Consider the following 16524-nt stretch of genomic DNA (forward strand, 5'->3'; position numbering starts at 1 on the left):
GGTGAAGGACCCCTAAACGGTTAAGTCCAGTCAAAGGCGACTTTGGAGTTGTGGCGCTTCAGGTCCAGTGAGCTGGTGTTTGTCCACAGACAGCTTTCCAGGTCATGTAGCCAGGATGACTATGCCGCTTCTGGCGCAACAGTGCACTGTGATAGAAGCCAAAGAACATGGAAATGCCGTTTACCTTCCCGCCACAGCGGTACCTATTTATCTACTCACCCTGGTGTGCTTTCGAATTGCTAGGTTAGCAGAAGCTGGGACAGAGCAACAGGAGCTCACCACCATCGAGCAGATTTGAACTGCTGACCTTCTGATCGGCAAGCCCAAGAGGCTCAGTGCTTTAGACCACAGTGCGACCCACATCCCAAGCCTTTTGCTTGCTTCAGTCCCAAAATATTTGCTTTAGCATCTATAGTACTTTCTCTCTCTTGAGAGAGAGGGGGGGAGGGAGAGAGAGAAGAGCCCCCCCCATATCACTAAACAGCTATATTTCCTAACAAGCTCTATGATAATATGCCAAAATCCTTGGGATTTCAAGCATAAAAGCATCCTCTGAAGGCAAACCTTGTCACCATGGTGTTCCACAAGCGGTGAGAAGTTCCAAGAGCAACCTTAGTTCATTTCCCTCTGGTGACATCACCAGTAGTTTAGAGTGTATTTTGAAAAATGAGTTTTTTATGGTGCCCACAACAGTTTCTTAGACCTCCAGGTATACCCCTGGGCTCAAAAACGTTTGGGGGCCCTGCACTGCACACATGAGATGGGGATGCTGTATAAAAATTAAAATAAAGCCTTCCAGTCCAGAATGTCACATCTGGAATTGCTTACCATGTGGCTCATTGTCATCATCTTGAGAACCTTCCACGCTCCTGCCAGATGCTCCTAAAAGTCCCACTCAGTATGGAAGTGGGTCACGTAAATTCACAACGTGGCAGCAGTCGCCCATGGGATGATGAAGATGATTTTGTCAACTTTGTAACACCTAAGTCTCTCAAAGCCACTTGTTTAATAGGTACCCGCCTCCTCAGCTGTGTCCCATGCAAATAAGCCAAGGGAGTCTAGAATATACGTCGATCAGTATCAGCTAGGTAAAAGCACACTAATTCGCCTCCATTACCAAATTTGTTCATTAAAAAATGATGAAACGGCAAGCAGAGTCGTGACAGTTTGGCACAATGTGGGTGATCAGCCTTTAGCAGCCTCCAGCTACAAATAACACTGTTCAGGAGCGCTCTCCCTTAGATGGAGAGAAGAGAGACAATCACTTTTCTGACACCTTGGAATAAAATTAGATCCCAGGATTGCAGATAAAAATAGACTGAACAAATGCACAAGAATCTGGGAACTGAGTTACTGTCTCGTTAACGAAGGATATACACAGTTGTGCCTGACAAGCGTTGTGTTCAAAAGTTGAAGGCTCAGATTTTGGGGAAGTGAAAGTCACCGGGGGGACAGGGAGCACCAAAAGCCCATCACTTCCTAATGCTTAGTACAGTAAGTGTTGTCAGAACTGATAGCACTACCACAGTTCTGTGGGGCAGGTGCTGCATGCAGAATATCTGTACTGCATCCCACAGCCTTTTTGCAAGAAAACATGTTGTTCTTTTGCTAAATCAGGATAAGCAATTGTTTTAGACTGCAGTCCGAACCCCACTTACATGGGAATGGTAAGCCTCAATGAAATGGTTAGTATTGTGCTGTTAGTCAGTAAGAGGGTTACAACTTTGACTCCAAAGAAAGCAGGCTGTGGGGCTAAGAAGAAACATCATTTCAGACAGTGACATTCTACAGGGCAGAGAGGTGTTAATCTGGATATGGGATGACACAGAGCCTGAGGAAACACGGTACTTTTTTTCAGAATGCATAAGGAGAGAAATGTTGCAAGCAATGTTTAAAACAGGTTCAACCAATCCAAGGGATTTCTAATAAAAGATATGCAATGGGACCAGCTTTCTCACTGCACTTTGTACCCTTCTTCTTCTTCTTTGGCAATCACTCGTAGTCAAGTAAGATTGCCTTCCATGAACACGGTCTTAACAGTGAGTCCATAAGTGATGGTGGAGGCCGATTCTGGATCCACATGTCCTTCCACAGTGGGGACATAGGTTTCTAGGCTGGAGTTGATCATGATAAGGGTTTGAGGTTTCTGGGTGGGCGCTGATCATGGTGAGGGTTTGCCAAACATGCCTTCCTCTTAGCATGTTTCTCCCTTTCATCCTGAGTTCAAGTGTCTTCAAAACCCATGACACCTTTGGTAAAGGCTCTTCTCCAATTGGAGTGCTCACAGGCCAGTGTTTCCCAGTTGTCGGTGTTTATACTACATTTTTTTAGATTTGCCTTAAGAGTCTTTGTACCCATTTCATACCTGAGTGGTACATCTGCCTTGCCATTTCCACACAATGCCTACTGCTCTCCACAACACACCCTGGTTCCATCTCTGAGTGCTATTTCTGAGAAGTAGTGAACACTGCTACAAAGAGCCATCCTTGCCCACTTAATGTTCCTTGCGTTGTCTTGGAGGTTAAGAGGAGGAACTGTGGGTGTGATTCCATCTGCCTCTCCATCCCACACAGTATATCATCTGGAAAGTGCTCCAGCGTGATGGAATAGACAGAAGGAGTCGGTGAATTTAAGCCAGCTACTTCTTCTCAGCACAAATAGCCTACATCACAGGGCTGTTTCGGAGAATAAAAATCAGGTTGTATCATGTATGCAGCCCACTCTCTGGATTTGTTCTGTTTCAGATGATTCACTTTGTATTGTTCTTTTTAATTATTATTTAGAGAAAGGCCATTCATAAATACTTTAAATCCATCCATCAATCAATTAATTTCTTTGAAGGAAGAATGCACTGAAAATGTAATAGCTTAATAATACACTATTTAGAATTTCAGACCTGTCAGTCACCTCACTTTACGTACACTTGGATCTCTGTTGGACTGTTATTAAGTGGGTTGAAACTGTTTATTGATTATTATGCATGTTTTAATTGTATTGTATACTGTTTTATTGATGCATTATTATGGAAACAGTTTGGAGATCAATTTGTTAAAAAGCAGTATATAAAAGCCTCGGATAAATTAAATAAGTGGTCAGGAAACACATAAAGAAAATGGTTGTCCTTCAAAAAGTTGCAGTGGTGTATTTCATTTCTGGCCATTCTTCTGGTATTAAGAAGCGACCTAGTGGAAGACATAGCTAGTTTCACATTAGTAAATTGGTATGAATGAACGTTTCAATAGGTCAAAGTAAGCACAACAAGTTCTGTGCACTATGGTATGATTTTATTTCCTATTCAAGCTATTAAACTCATGGAAGGGGAGTTCCCTTGGTTTATTATGTACTATGGCTTTCAATATCTATCAGTATTGTTCTTCTATCTCGCCATTCAAATTTTATTTCTTTGTTTTTCCCTATGTATTTTAAAAACTCAATGAAAATGTGTCTCTAAAAATACATTGGTATGAAGCTGTCTGCAAAAATGTTTTATTTAAATATTCATTTATGGAGATAAACAATTCAGAAGAACCACAATTATGTTATATCTGATGTTATAGAAACAAACAAGGCCTACTTGATTTAGATTAAGAGAGCAACCAAAATTGAGAATTTAGGCTATCAAAAATACCACATGTTTAACTGGTAAAATAAATAATTTGATTCTGCCGTCTAATTGGAAGCTAATTTTATTACAGAGTAAACAAGTAGCTTTGCAATCATATTTGTTTAATGTTACATTTAGTTCATTTAAGAAATACTTTGTTGGGGCACAACCCAATGTGCAGTATCACAATTTTAAAGCATGAAGTGACTTCAAAGAATTTCAGCGTGAAGCTTAATTAACAACTGAAAGCCTTGCATTCTTTACAAAACCTTTTGACCTTTGGGTGACATTTAATGACCAAAAGTGAAGGGATGACTGACTGCTTAACACTTTGCCAAAAGATCTAAAACTGTCTTGCTGTCAAAACATTTTCAGCTACTTTTTACCAGAAGCCACTACCTTGATCAATCAAAGAACAAGAAAGTAGAAGAAAGTAGAGTGAGCCACCTCAAAATATTAGTGCTATATACAAAGTTTATGAAATCTGTTGGAATTGTGCTTTGAAGTGGGAGCCAATAATTATGGTCTAAGAGACCATGCCTGTTGCCTTTGTCCATGGAGTTTTCTTGGCAGGGATACTGGAGTGGCTTGCCGGTTCCTGCTCCAGGTGGATCACGTTTGGTCAAAACTCTCCACTATGACCTGTCCATCTTGGGTGGCCCTGCACGGCATAGCTCATAGCTTCTCTGAGTTATTCAAGCCCCTTCGCCACAGTAAGGCAGTGATCCATGAAGGGGAAGAGGAGACTCTTGAGAGTCCCATGGACTGCAAGAAGATCAAACCTCTCCATTCATAAGGAAATCAGCCCTGAGTGCTCACTGGAAGGACAGATCTTGAAGCTGAGGCTCCAATACTTTGGCCACCTCATGAGAAGAGAAGAATCCCTGGAAAAGACCCTGATGTTGGGAAAGATGAAGGGCACAAGGAGAAGGGGACGACAGAGGACGAGATGGTTGGACAGTGTTCTCGAAGCTACAAACATGAGCCTGACCAAACTGCGGGAGGCAGTGGAAGACAGGAGTCTCTGGCGTGCTCTGGTCCATGGGGTCACGAAGAGTCGGACATGACTAAATGACTAAACAACAACAATAACAAGAGACCATGAGGATCTGGGAATAAACACAATCCTCCAAAATAAGACCAACCTAAGTAGAACCAGTGTGGTGTAATGTAGAGTATCAGATGGGGACAGTGCCGGATTTACGTATAAGCTAAACAAGCTATAGCTTAGGGCCCCACTCTCTTGGGGGGGGGGGGAATTAAAGGGGAAAAAATGTACATTTCCAAAATATAAGATCGAAAACAACTAAAATAAAACCTACATACAGCAGCAGTGTTTTGTATTGTGTAGGCTCCTATGGTGTAAGTATGGTAATAGGCCCCGCCTGCTAGCCTGCTCCCTAAAATATCACTGGTTTGCTCATTTCTATATATAGGGTGCCTACATTCTTCATAGACTGGTTGCATAGCAACATGTGCAAATGGCTTTAGATACCTATTAGGTCCATAAATTACCATATAGCTTATATTCAACACAAAAAACAGTGACAATTTGTTGTTGACAGCTGGACATATAAAGGGCCCCATTACCTTCAGTAGCTTAGGGCCTCATCAAACCTAAATCCAGCCCTGGACGGAGACTTGGGAATTTATACCCCACTCAGCCTAACCTTGGGCCAGTCACTGCCTCTCAGCCTAAGCTACCTCACAGGGTTGTTGAGGGGATTAAATGAAGAGAGGGAGAACCATGTGTGCCATCGTTAACTCCTTGGAGAAGAAGGTGGGATGAAGATACAATAAAATCTGAATAAATAAGGAGTGGTATTCAAATACGTGCTACACAGACTAGACCCACTTAAATTAACAATCATGACTAGATTAGGGCGATAAATCTCAATCAATGTTATCTGAGTAAAACTTAGTTGACTACAACCCAAGGTCTTCTGGAACCTTAAAGACTAACACAGTTTATCACAGCACAAGCCTGAACTCTAGTACATGAGACGTGGGTGGCGCTGTGAGTTAAACCACTGAGCCTAGGGCTTGCTGATCAGAAGGTCCCCACGACGAGGTGAGATCCCATTGCTTAGTCCCTGCTCCTGCCAACCTAGCAGTTTGAAAGCACATCAAAGTGCAAATAGATAAATAGGTACTGCTGTGGTGGGAAGGTAAACGGCATTTCCATACGTTGCTCTGGTTCGCCAGAAGCGGCTTAGTCATGCTGGCCACATGACCCAGAAGCTGTATGCCGGCTCCCTTGGACAGTAAAGCAAGATGAGTGCCACAACCCCAGAGTTGTCTGCGACTGGACCTAATGGTCAGGGGTCCCTTTACCTTTACCTTTACATGAGAATGTATGAGACACAAAATGTGCTAGTCTTCATTGATTTTACTGCAACAGACCAGCACAGCTATCCTTCTAGAAATTGCTACAGTAATTAACTGGTTCTTAACATGAAACCTGTTGCTTGGCCGTCTTATGAGAAATGCTGTCCTTTAAGAAGGTGATAAATGGACAGGGCGATCGGGTGGTCTCTTGGACATTGCTCATATGTCACAGGAGCCCATCTATAGCTAAGTGATGAGAATTCTGGCAATCACACAAAAGAGGAACTCCAAGGAGCTCATCTATTAACAAGCCAGTGAGAAGTCAATTGGCCCCCATGCTTGCAGTAAAGAGTAATGGCCCTGCCATCATTTCCTTGGCTTGGGCCTCTCAGAATGTAGACTGTTTGCATTCAGTCAACACTCCAATTTTATAGGTCTGGGGAGCCAAGCACTGCTAGACATTTGAACCTTGGGCTGCCTTCTGTCTGGCTACACCCTCATCTTCTGGAGCCAAAATCTTTTTAACAACTACACAATAACAGGTAATTAGGATGAAGTCTGCTAATCCTCTCTTTTAGGCCTTGAGGCGATGTATTTAGCAGAATCAGCTGGGGTGAAGGTTGAATTGCTGTTATCAAAGCCTGAGGTCACTATGTGAAAGGCTGAACTATGGGGTCAAGGAAATGTTAACTGAATAAAGGAAAGCCCAGTCAGGTAATGTTCAGATTAAAATCACTCCATTGAGACACTGGCTGTAGTTCCCTTTCAAAACAAGTCAAATGTGTTTGATGTCTCTGGACTAGAGGAAAGTTGACCCATTCTTTCAAAACAAAAGAGCTTTCTAACACTAGCTGAGACAGTTTTCCACTCATATCTATATCCCTATCTTAGGGTCAAGTTAAGATCTTAAGTCGGTATACCAATTATACTGCACTGTTTATCACTTGTGCAGAGGAGCTTTTGATAGCAATTACAATTAATCTCAGCGGTTTTATCCAGAGTCAATACCCAGGCACAGAATTTCCATAGAGGAAACTTCCAGACAGAGAAGCCACTCTGCCACAATTTTGATGTAAATAAAGGGAAGTGTAAAGAATTATACTGTGGTGGTTGTCCTGAAAGGCTTTGATGATATTCCAGTTAGGAAGCTAGTGGAGAAGTTTATTGTTGCTCAATAAAGGGACAGCTACTCTAAATCAGGGACATCCCTGGAAAATAGGGGCACTTGGAGGATCTGAGATGTATAATGAGGCCTTCCTCCCCAATGGGGACATGCCCCAGCCAGTAAGTGCTAGGAGTTAGTCTGAAGGGGGCTGCCACACTCACACATGGAGTTTTTAACACAGGGATGGGTGCCTAAGTCAGCCAAGGTTGATCTAATGCACAATCTGACAGCTACCTTAATTCAGAGCAGGGACAGCCAGCTTGGTACCCTTCAAATGCTGCTAGACTACAACAAACTCCAACATCCCTGACCGTTGGCCACGCTGCCTGAAGCTGCTGGCAGCTGAGTGTCTCCTGCCCCTTCCCACCCTCAAAGCCAAGGTGCAAAGGATCCAAGACTAGTTAACTTATTTTTACACCGGAGTCAGAAAACCCCCAAAGTGCTTCTCTCCCTTCCCATCCTTAAAAATGCAACAATAAGAAATTAAATAGCTAATAGTTTGCTGCCCTTTCATGATCCTCAAAATCATCTGCCTATAGGGTTGCAGGTGGAGTAGGAACTAAGAAACACAAGTGTGGGTCATCTGGGAAGAAGGCAATATTGCTTTTAGCCCAGCTGTGTGGTACCATCTGCCATCTTTTCCATTACAGTAAATACCTTGGTTCTTGAACTTAATCCACTCGGGAAGTCCTTTCAACTCCTGAAACCATTCGAAAACCAAGGCGTGGCTTCTGATTGGCTGCAGGAGCTTTCTGCACCCGAGCGGAAGCCGCGTCAGATTTTCAGTTTCCAAAAAATGTTCGCAAACCAGAACACTTACATCCAGGTTTGCGGCATTCGGGAGCCGATTTGTTCGGCAACTAAGCCATTCGAGAACCAAGGTATTACCGTACATCCCTGCAACTTAGCAAGCATAAATCAAACCCCTTGAAGATGCAATAAAGTCTGTAGTTTCCAAAATTAACTCTCCAGTCCCATCTGTTGGTACCATGGCAATAGATGTTCCGGACATCCCTGGCATGTCTGTGTGGACAGCATCTCTCATAACTGCCTCATTATTTTCTTTCAACGACTCAGTGACGTGGGTTGTGATGACACTTTAGGTGTATAAATTGAGAGAGACTATTTTCCCTAAACGAGACACAAAATTGGCACAGGCAGGTGCCAGAACACTCAGTGAAAAAAATGTCCGTCATGTAACTACTCCCACATTGATCCAAAATGCAGAGATGTGGACCATTAAAGGAATATTAACATGTAGCGGTGGAAAGTCCTCTATGCAATACAGTACATGGCCACCACTGGTTTGCAGGTGACAAATCACATGGTAACTGTAGGGAGGTGGGGGAGGGAACCCCAGATTTCTAAAAGAAGTCTTTTAAATAGTGAATCATAACAGTGGCAGGCGCTAAAGAAACCTGCATATCATTTTGGAAATTGGCATATGATGTCCTTCCTCAGCCAATTTCAAGTTTGCTTGGTTTTTATTTTTAACTAAAACCCATTTCTTGCTTCCTATGTTTGGATTCCATGGTTTGTTACTTTCATCCAAGTTTTAGTTGCATACGAAGGGATGCAAACTAGAATTCAAAAAGGACTGAAGCTTTATTTATTTTTTTCCACCCTGCCCCCATTGTGTATTATCTATATTCACTCCCCATTTGTGCAGATCTTCCTGCATCAGCAGCTATATGGCAGCATTAATTAATCATAGAAGCAAGTCTAAAAATATCATTCATATATATATATATATATATGATGCTAATTTGTTATTGAGCTGTACAAACATGGCAGACAGTAGCAGAAATAAACATAGAATCTACTTTTCTGGACCCCAAAGGATACTTCTACACCTTTATTACTTATTAAATTAATGGCACAGTCTCTTTATTTTTTTAAAAATGCAATGAAGTGGATACATTGTAACACACAAGACAATAGACACAAACACATAAGTAAATGGAGTAAGCAACCATTTTCTTCAGCACAGCTATTTCTCTGATGCTTAAGACAATCAGCCATTCCATTTCCACTTCCTCTAGATGTTTCCTTTCCTTCTGCACTCCTTATATCCATCTTTCATTTCCTTTTTAGCCTAAACCCTCAGCTATTGCACATGTGCATGCACACACACCCCTTCATGGATCCTGGCAGAAAAAGAGATGTTGTCATAGAAAGGGAAGGTGGGACTAGCACTTCCAGTGACAAATCATGAGATATTGTATGTTTACTTTACTATAGAGACCACAAATGCAAAACACGATCCTGGAAGAACAGTAAAAGATCCCATCAAAGATGGTGTGACCCACTCTGGGAAACTGGGAATTAACTGGCAGAGGATGAATAGGACCCAGCTGAACAGCTAAAGAAAGACAGCGAGTAGCCACTCCAAGATAATTATGCCCCAGTCTAATACAGTGGTACCTTGGGTTAAGTACTTAATTTGTTCCGGAGGTCCATTCTTAACCTGAAACAGTTCTTAACCTGAAGCACCACTTTAGCTAATGTGGCCTCCTGCTGCCGCCACACCGCCGCTGCACAATTTCTGTTCTCATCCTGAAGCAAAGTTCTTAACCCAAGGTACTATTTCTGGGTTGGCGGCGTCTGTAATCTGAAGCGTCTGTACCCTGAGGTACCACTGTAGTGTCAAATCTTCTCAGTTATTCTCCTTCATTTGTTCCTTCTGTCTGCTACCTCACTGCAAAGCAGCAGTTACTGAAGATCTTTACTTATTAAATTTATATCCCACACTTCCTCCCAAAGGAACCAGGGTGGCAAACACGCAAGAGATAAAACTATTAAGCCTTCATTAAAACATCATTGAAAAAATTCCAGTGCAGATGCAAATCTTGCAGATGAAACAGAGCTTGCCCCTGTGGAATCTACTTTGCCTCGCTGTTTTCCATCACTTTTTATTTCCCCCCAATTGCTGTCTTTTGTTTTTTAAGAGTGTGGGGTTCTGGGAAAGGAAGCAAAAACCACTAAAACTATCTGTTCTGTTTTCGTCGTCAGCATGAATCTGGATGGGACTACCCAAAATGCACAACTTAGTCTTCAAAATGAATTTTTTAACAGTAATTCAAATGGCGTGATTAACGGAGACTGCAACAGGGAGTGGAAGTGAGGAGTAGAAGTAAGTCTGTTCTTACATAATAATTGTAAACCCATCAACGCTGACACACACATGCACATTCTGTAAATAGGTCTATGCACACACAAAAGAGAGAGAAACGGGAGATGTTTTTAACAGACTGAAACCAGCATGGATTTCCTTAACAGTCATGCTTTTGGCCCCATGAACAAGGTCTTCACCCCAGTCTCCTGCTGCAAATAAACAGACCTCCCATCTAGTATCATTTTTTTGTCATTATATCTCCAGTATCTGCATGCTGGATAACTCAGCCAGCTGGAGAATACTTTGTCTTGACTCCTACGGAACTGACACAGTTGTGAAATAAATTAGCCTTATTTCCCCTCCCAAATATAGACCTGAAATTCTTGCTTCCTGTGCTCCAGTGGGGTTTCTCCCTCTTCTAAACATACCCTTCATTCTCTTGTTACACATTATTATGAATTATGGGAACATGTGTCGGGCACATGTCTCTAGACACACAGGCGACTGCTGTAGACGACGGCAGGCTTAATGCACAAACCTGCTACCTTGGTGGCTTCCCTCCCCACCCCACACCCCCTGCTCCTGAGGGTTGAAGAAAGACCAGAGCCGTCTTTCCCATTGGTCTTAGTGGTTCGTAGCACCAGAGCGCTGGCTTCTCAGGGGCACCCTAGTGAGTGGGGGAGCTGTGCATCTTTGCTGGCAGTCTCCCCTTTCCCTGCATGCCCGTCAGCTGCGCCCCGACCAACTATATGGCTGGCGGGCGTGCAGCTTCCTTCCCAAGCCACCGCAGGAGGAGAGCAATCCCCACAGAGGCTTAGGATGGGAGCTGCTTCCCTCCCAAGCCTCTGCATCTGCTAAAGACGGCCCTGCTCCCGGTCATTGTCCTCCTCCTGCTTCCTGGCGAAAGGCCTTCCTGGGTTGCCTTCTTGGGTGCCCTGACACCGGAAAGCATGTCCGCCAACACATTTTCCTGCTTGCTTGCTCACCACCACCACGCTGGGGATTGGGGCTGTGGGGGAGGCAGTGGACATTTTCCACCGCCCCCTCCCTTGTTTTGGAGTTGCGGGGGAGGGAGCACCGGAAGGATCTTTGCACCACGGCGCTGGATATGCTGAGACAGACAATTCTCCATTGGCTGTCTACATAGACAAGCTCATCAGCACAAGGACAGTTTCCTTTATGCCTTTTCCAGCTACAGTAGTACCTCAGGTTAAGTACTTAATTCGTTCTGAAGGTCTATTCTTAACCTGAAGCTGTTCTTAACCTGAAGCACCACTTTAGCTAATGGGGCCTCCTGCTGCCGCCGCACTGCCAGAGCACACTTTCTGTTCTCATCCTGAAGCAAGGTTCTTAACCCAAGGTACTATTTCTGGGTTAGAGGAGTCTGTAACCTGAAGCATATGTAACCCGAGGTACAAGAAATGTGCTGCACAAATGGAGATCTGGTTCAGATGAAGCAGGGAGCATTCTTGTGCCCCTTTGCCGCTTATACCTGTAGTCACCTCCTTTATCCTTTGGTACTGATGCCTACCTGCAGAGCGGCTCTGTTAATATTGCCTACTTCAGTGCCCTCTCCTTTTTATGATGGTATTGGGACTACGGTAATAATAATAATAATAATAATAATAATAATAATAATAATAATAATAATTAAAAAAATTATAATTATGCCCCAGCCACTCTGGGCAGCTCCCAACAGAATATTAAAAACACAATAAAACATCAAACATTAAAAACTTCTCTAAACAGGGCTGCCCTCAGATGTCTTCTAAAAGTCAGATAGTTTTTTATTTCCTTGACATCTGATGGGATGGTTATCAAACCATCAAATTTTAGCACGCGGGGGGGGGGGCACCTAAATTGTGTAATTTGGCATCTCAATGATTGGTATTACTAATTGTATCATATATTGGCATTGTTATAATGAGGCTATTATTGGATTGTTGTAATTGAAAACTAATAAAAAATATCATCAAGACACCTGATGGGAGGGCATTCCACAGGGCAGGCGCCACTACCAAGAAGGCCCTCTTGCATCTGCAAAAGTATATGAATACTCAAATTGCTTGGTTTCCAATCAGTGCATGCCCCCCCCCGTACCTTGCTGCTGAAATCCTATAGGTTTTTACCCGTAAATGTTCCAGGGTGTTTCTGTCCCACGGTTGTTGTGCTATAGCGCAAGAGAGGGCAATAGTGCAACGACACTGGAAAAGCATTACAGAACGGCTAAGAACTCAGAACGCTGTGTCAACGGTCCAGTCTAAACCCACCATGGATGCACTATTGATGCATCAATGACATATTGCAGAAATAAAAACCCCGTTTGTAGAAGCAACTGTTTGGCAGGTTGTATTTTTGTATGTATGTGGGAATGAAGGGCCCTATTGTGAGCCTTATGGAATGTGCAGAGACATTTGGGAGGGGGTGGGAAGCAGAGAGACGACACTGTAGGTATTGAAAGGGGATGGGGTGCTCAGAGTGACAAGTTACATTATTATTATTATTATTATTATTATTATTATTATTATTATTATTATACCTCATCCATTGGGCTGAGTTGACCCAGCCACTCTGAGTGGCTTCCAACACATATAAAAACATAATATAACATCAAACAATAAAAACTTCCCAATACGGGGCTGCCTTCAGATTTCTTCTAAAAGTTGTGTCCTTCTTTATCTCCTTGACATCTGGAATGCAGTGCTTGGAGGTAATAAAACTTCTAACTTTCTTAAGAGATCCAAATACCCATATACAAAGTCAGCCAAATTGTCATAGCGTATGCAAAAGAGTGGCTTCAAAATGCAAATCAGTATTTGGAGTCAGTCTAGGAAGGCAGATCCTTTGCTCTGATCAGAGAAACAGAGGAGATTTTCCTCTTTAAAAAAATCTTTGAAATGTTTAAAGAGATATTCAGTTCCTTCCCCCCCCCCCCCGCTTCTCCTATCTTCTTGTTGCAGCTGGGATGCACACCAATTAACACGGAGAGATGACTTAATGAAAGGATCCTCCCTGTCCCCTTCCAGTTTCCAGCTGAAGACTCCGCCTCCTCACAACTTGTGGGGCTTTTGCTTCAAGTCCAGATAATTTATGACTCCATCTTTCAAATGATTTTATCAGCTGCTTCGGCAGCTGCCAAAAGAAACACCAACATACATCACAGACCTCACTCTTAACTCCATCAACCCCCCCCCAAGGAAATGACATTTGGCAAGGAGAGGGGGATGGGAGAGGACAGGATAGTTAACCTCCAACTGGGTGTGATAAATGGCAAGGAGGAATGACTTTCCTGGTTAGCTGTGTCGTAAAATCAAACAGGTTGTGTCCTACAAGAATGCACTCCCCCCAACACACACACATAACATCCTGTAAAGATGGTAAGTTCTTCATCTACTTGTCTGCATCCCCCACCGCACACATTATTTATTTATTTATTTATTTATTTACCTACCTACCTACCTACCTACCTCTTAATTGCCAAAATGGCTTCTAGGTGGTTTACAAGTAAAAGAAAAGTTAAAGGTAAGGTAAAGGACGGTTAAGTTCAGTCAAAGGTGACTATGGGGTTGCAGTGCTCATCTCACTTCAGGCCGAGGGAACCAGCATTTGTCCAAAGACAACTTTCCGGGTCATGTGGCCAGCATGACTAAACCGCTTCTGGTGCAACAGAGCACCATGACAGAAACCAGAGCGCACAGAAATGTCGTTTACCTTCTAGCTGCAACGGTACCTATTTATCTACTCACGCTGGTGTGCTTTCAAACTGCTAAGTTGGCAGAAGCTGAGACGAATCAATGGGAGCTCACCCTGTCACAGGGATTCAAACTGCTGACCTTCGGATCGGCAAGCCCAAGAGGCTCAGTGGTTTAGACCACAGTGGTACCCGGGCCTATATCTATATCTACAAATGAATGAGTTGCAAAATACCAGTTTCATTCCCCCCCCTCCCCATTTCTGTTTTATGTAAGAGGAAGGGAAAGGGAAACTCTTGTGACTAGGGGACTTTTGAAGTACAACTTGCAAACAGGATTCATTCTATTTCCACAGGTGACCCAAAACCGCCACCTTTTTAAAAGATGGTTTTAACACAGTCTTTTTAAAAGATGGCTTAAGGTTTTGTCTGCTTCTGTTCTTGCTAGCACCCACCTCATATAAAATAACTGCTCTAAGGTGGGCAGCTGGAGGCTTCAGTTATGTAACATGAATAAGGCACCTACTCAAGACTCCGTGGGTAGCACATTTGGCTGTGGCTGTGAATGCAAACCATTTTGCAGGCACCAGGCACATAAAAATAGTACTTTTATCGCACTTATATCCCACCTTTCATCCAAGGAGTTCAAGAGAGTAGGTGCACATGGTTTGCTCTTCCCATTTAATCCTCACAACAACAACAACCCTGTGAGGAAGGTTGGACCTAGAAATGATTAACCCTACATACACACACACACACAGAGAGAGAGAGAGAGAGAGAGAGAGAGAGAGAGAGAGAGAGAGAGAGAGGAGAGTTGCCTCATTGGAAGAAGTAAGGTTACAGGGAACCAGACAGAGGGCCTCCTCGGTAGTGGCGCCCACCCTGTGGAACACCCTCCCTTCAGATGTGAAGGAATTAAGTAGCTATCCTATCTTTAAAAGACATCTGAAGGCAGCCCTGTTCAGGGAAGTTTTTAATATTTAATGCTGTATTGTTCTTAATACTTGATTGGGAGCCGCCCAGAGTGGCTGGGGAAACTCAGCCAGATGGGTGGGGTATAAATAATAAATTAATAATAATAATAATAATTATTATTATTATTAATAATAATAATAATAATTAGAACTTTGATCTCCCCAGCCCTACACTGTCACTTTAACCACTATCCTTTACTATCTCTCTTTTTGCATACAGTAAAAAACCACAATCCAGTCACATTTCCCTATGCCAGAGGTGAAGAGTCTCCGTCTCAGTAGCTGAGTATGGCCCTCCAGGCTGCTCTGTCTGGCCCTCAAGACTTTCCCCATCCCATACCTCCATCTGCCCAAGACATAACCTTCCCTGATCTGGCTCCACACACACACACCAAGTGTTTTGATGCCTGGAATGTGGCTTAAGTTGTGGTAGTGCTTCTTTCTTGCCTGGATGGAAGATGAAGAGGTCTTTACTATGTGTGTACATAGAATATCCTGACTCTTCCGGTTGAAATGTAGCCTACCCCTGTACCAAGGTCAATGTCTCCCCCCACCACTGGAATATGGCCCCTGGCAAGTTGTCCACAAAGGAATGTAGCCCTCAGACTGAGATGGGTTTCTGCAGCCGTGCCCCAGTTGAGTTTTGCCACCCTTGCTAGCAACTGGAGAGACCCGAGTCCCATTGCTTCCCTTGCCAGAGAGAGACAACAACAGGCCTTCGCTGTCAGTCAAGCAGAAACTCTTCCAGTGCTGTGAATCTATGATGAAATGCAAAGGTTTTGCAGTGAATTCCCCCCTCCTTTATTTTAAAAGGAGTGGGGCGGGCAGGACGGGGGAGGGGGCAGGAGGAGGGAAAAAGGAAGCCCTACACTTTGCTGAATGGGAGCGGCTCAAATTATGCTCAGCTGGTTTAGTTCACACTGTGACCCTGCCTGGCTTCCTGCTATTCAGATGTGTGACTTCCCCTTTGTGGTAATAGCCTGTGGCACTGAGCCAGGGAACGTTATTAATTTCAGAAGTGGCCTGACAGCAAACCCACAGCGAAGCGAGAGGAAGTGGCAGGGAGGCCATCTGTTGGTTTCGGCAGAACAGTAGGAGCCCGGCTCCGTAGGCTGAATGAGGAAAGCAGATTAATAATCCACAAAGAGGAAACTGCCTAAAATTATCCACAGACCTTTTTTTTTTTAAAGGGAAAAAAGAAAGATCACTTGAGCTGCAGCTGGACAGGAAATTGCTAGGGCTGCTTGCACTTTTCTGCTTTGAACGACACAGAACAGGGAAGGCCGAGAACAGTTCAAGGCTGGCTTATAGGCAACAAAGCAATTCTCTCTGTAACTCGCCTCTGTTTATAGGCACTCATTCAAGGCTCAGCAAAGTTGACTTGCCCCACCACCAACCCATTCCACTGCAATGTTTTGTTTTGCATTCCCAACCTTACAATCGCCCATCTTTGCGTGGGTCAGAATTTCCCCTGATTCTGGAAGCTTCCAAACAACCTGTTTATTGAGGCTCTTGAAGGGTGCTGCCTTATTTCTGTGGTTCCCAAACATTTTCAGTCTGCCGCCCCCTTGGCTCCATAAATTCATAGTCACCCCACCCTTCTCTACCCTCTGAAAAGCATCATTCAGAACTGTGGTTCTCACAACC

Source organism: Podarcis melisellensis (assembly GCF_964234715.1).
Source record: "Podarcis melisellensis genome assembly, chromosome: 10".
Taxonomy (NCBI): domain Eukaryota; kingdom Metazoa; phylum Chordata; class Lepidosauria; order Squamata; family Lacertidae; genus Podarcis; species Podarcis melisellensis.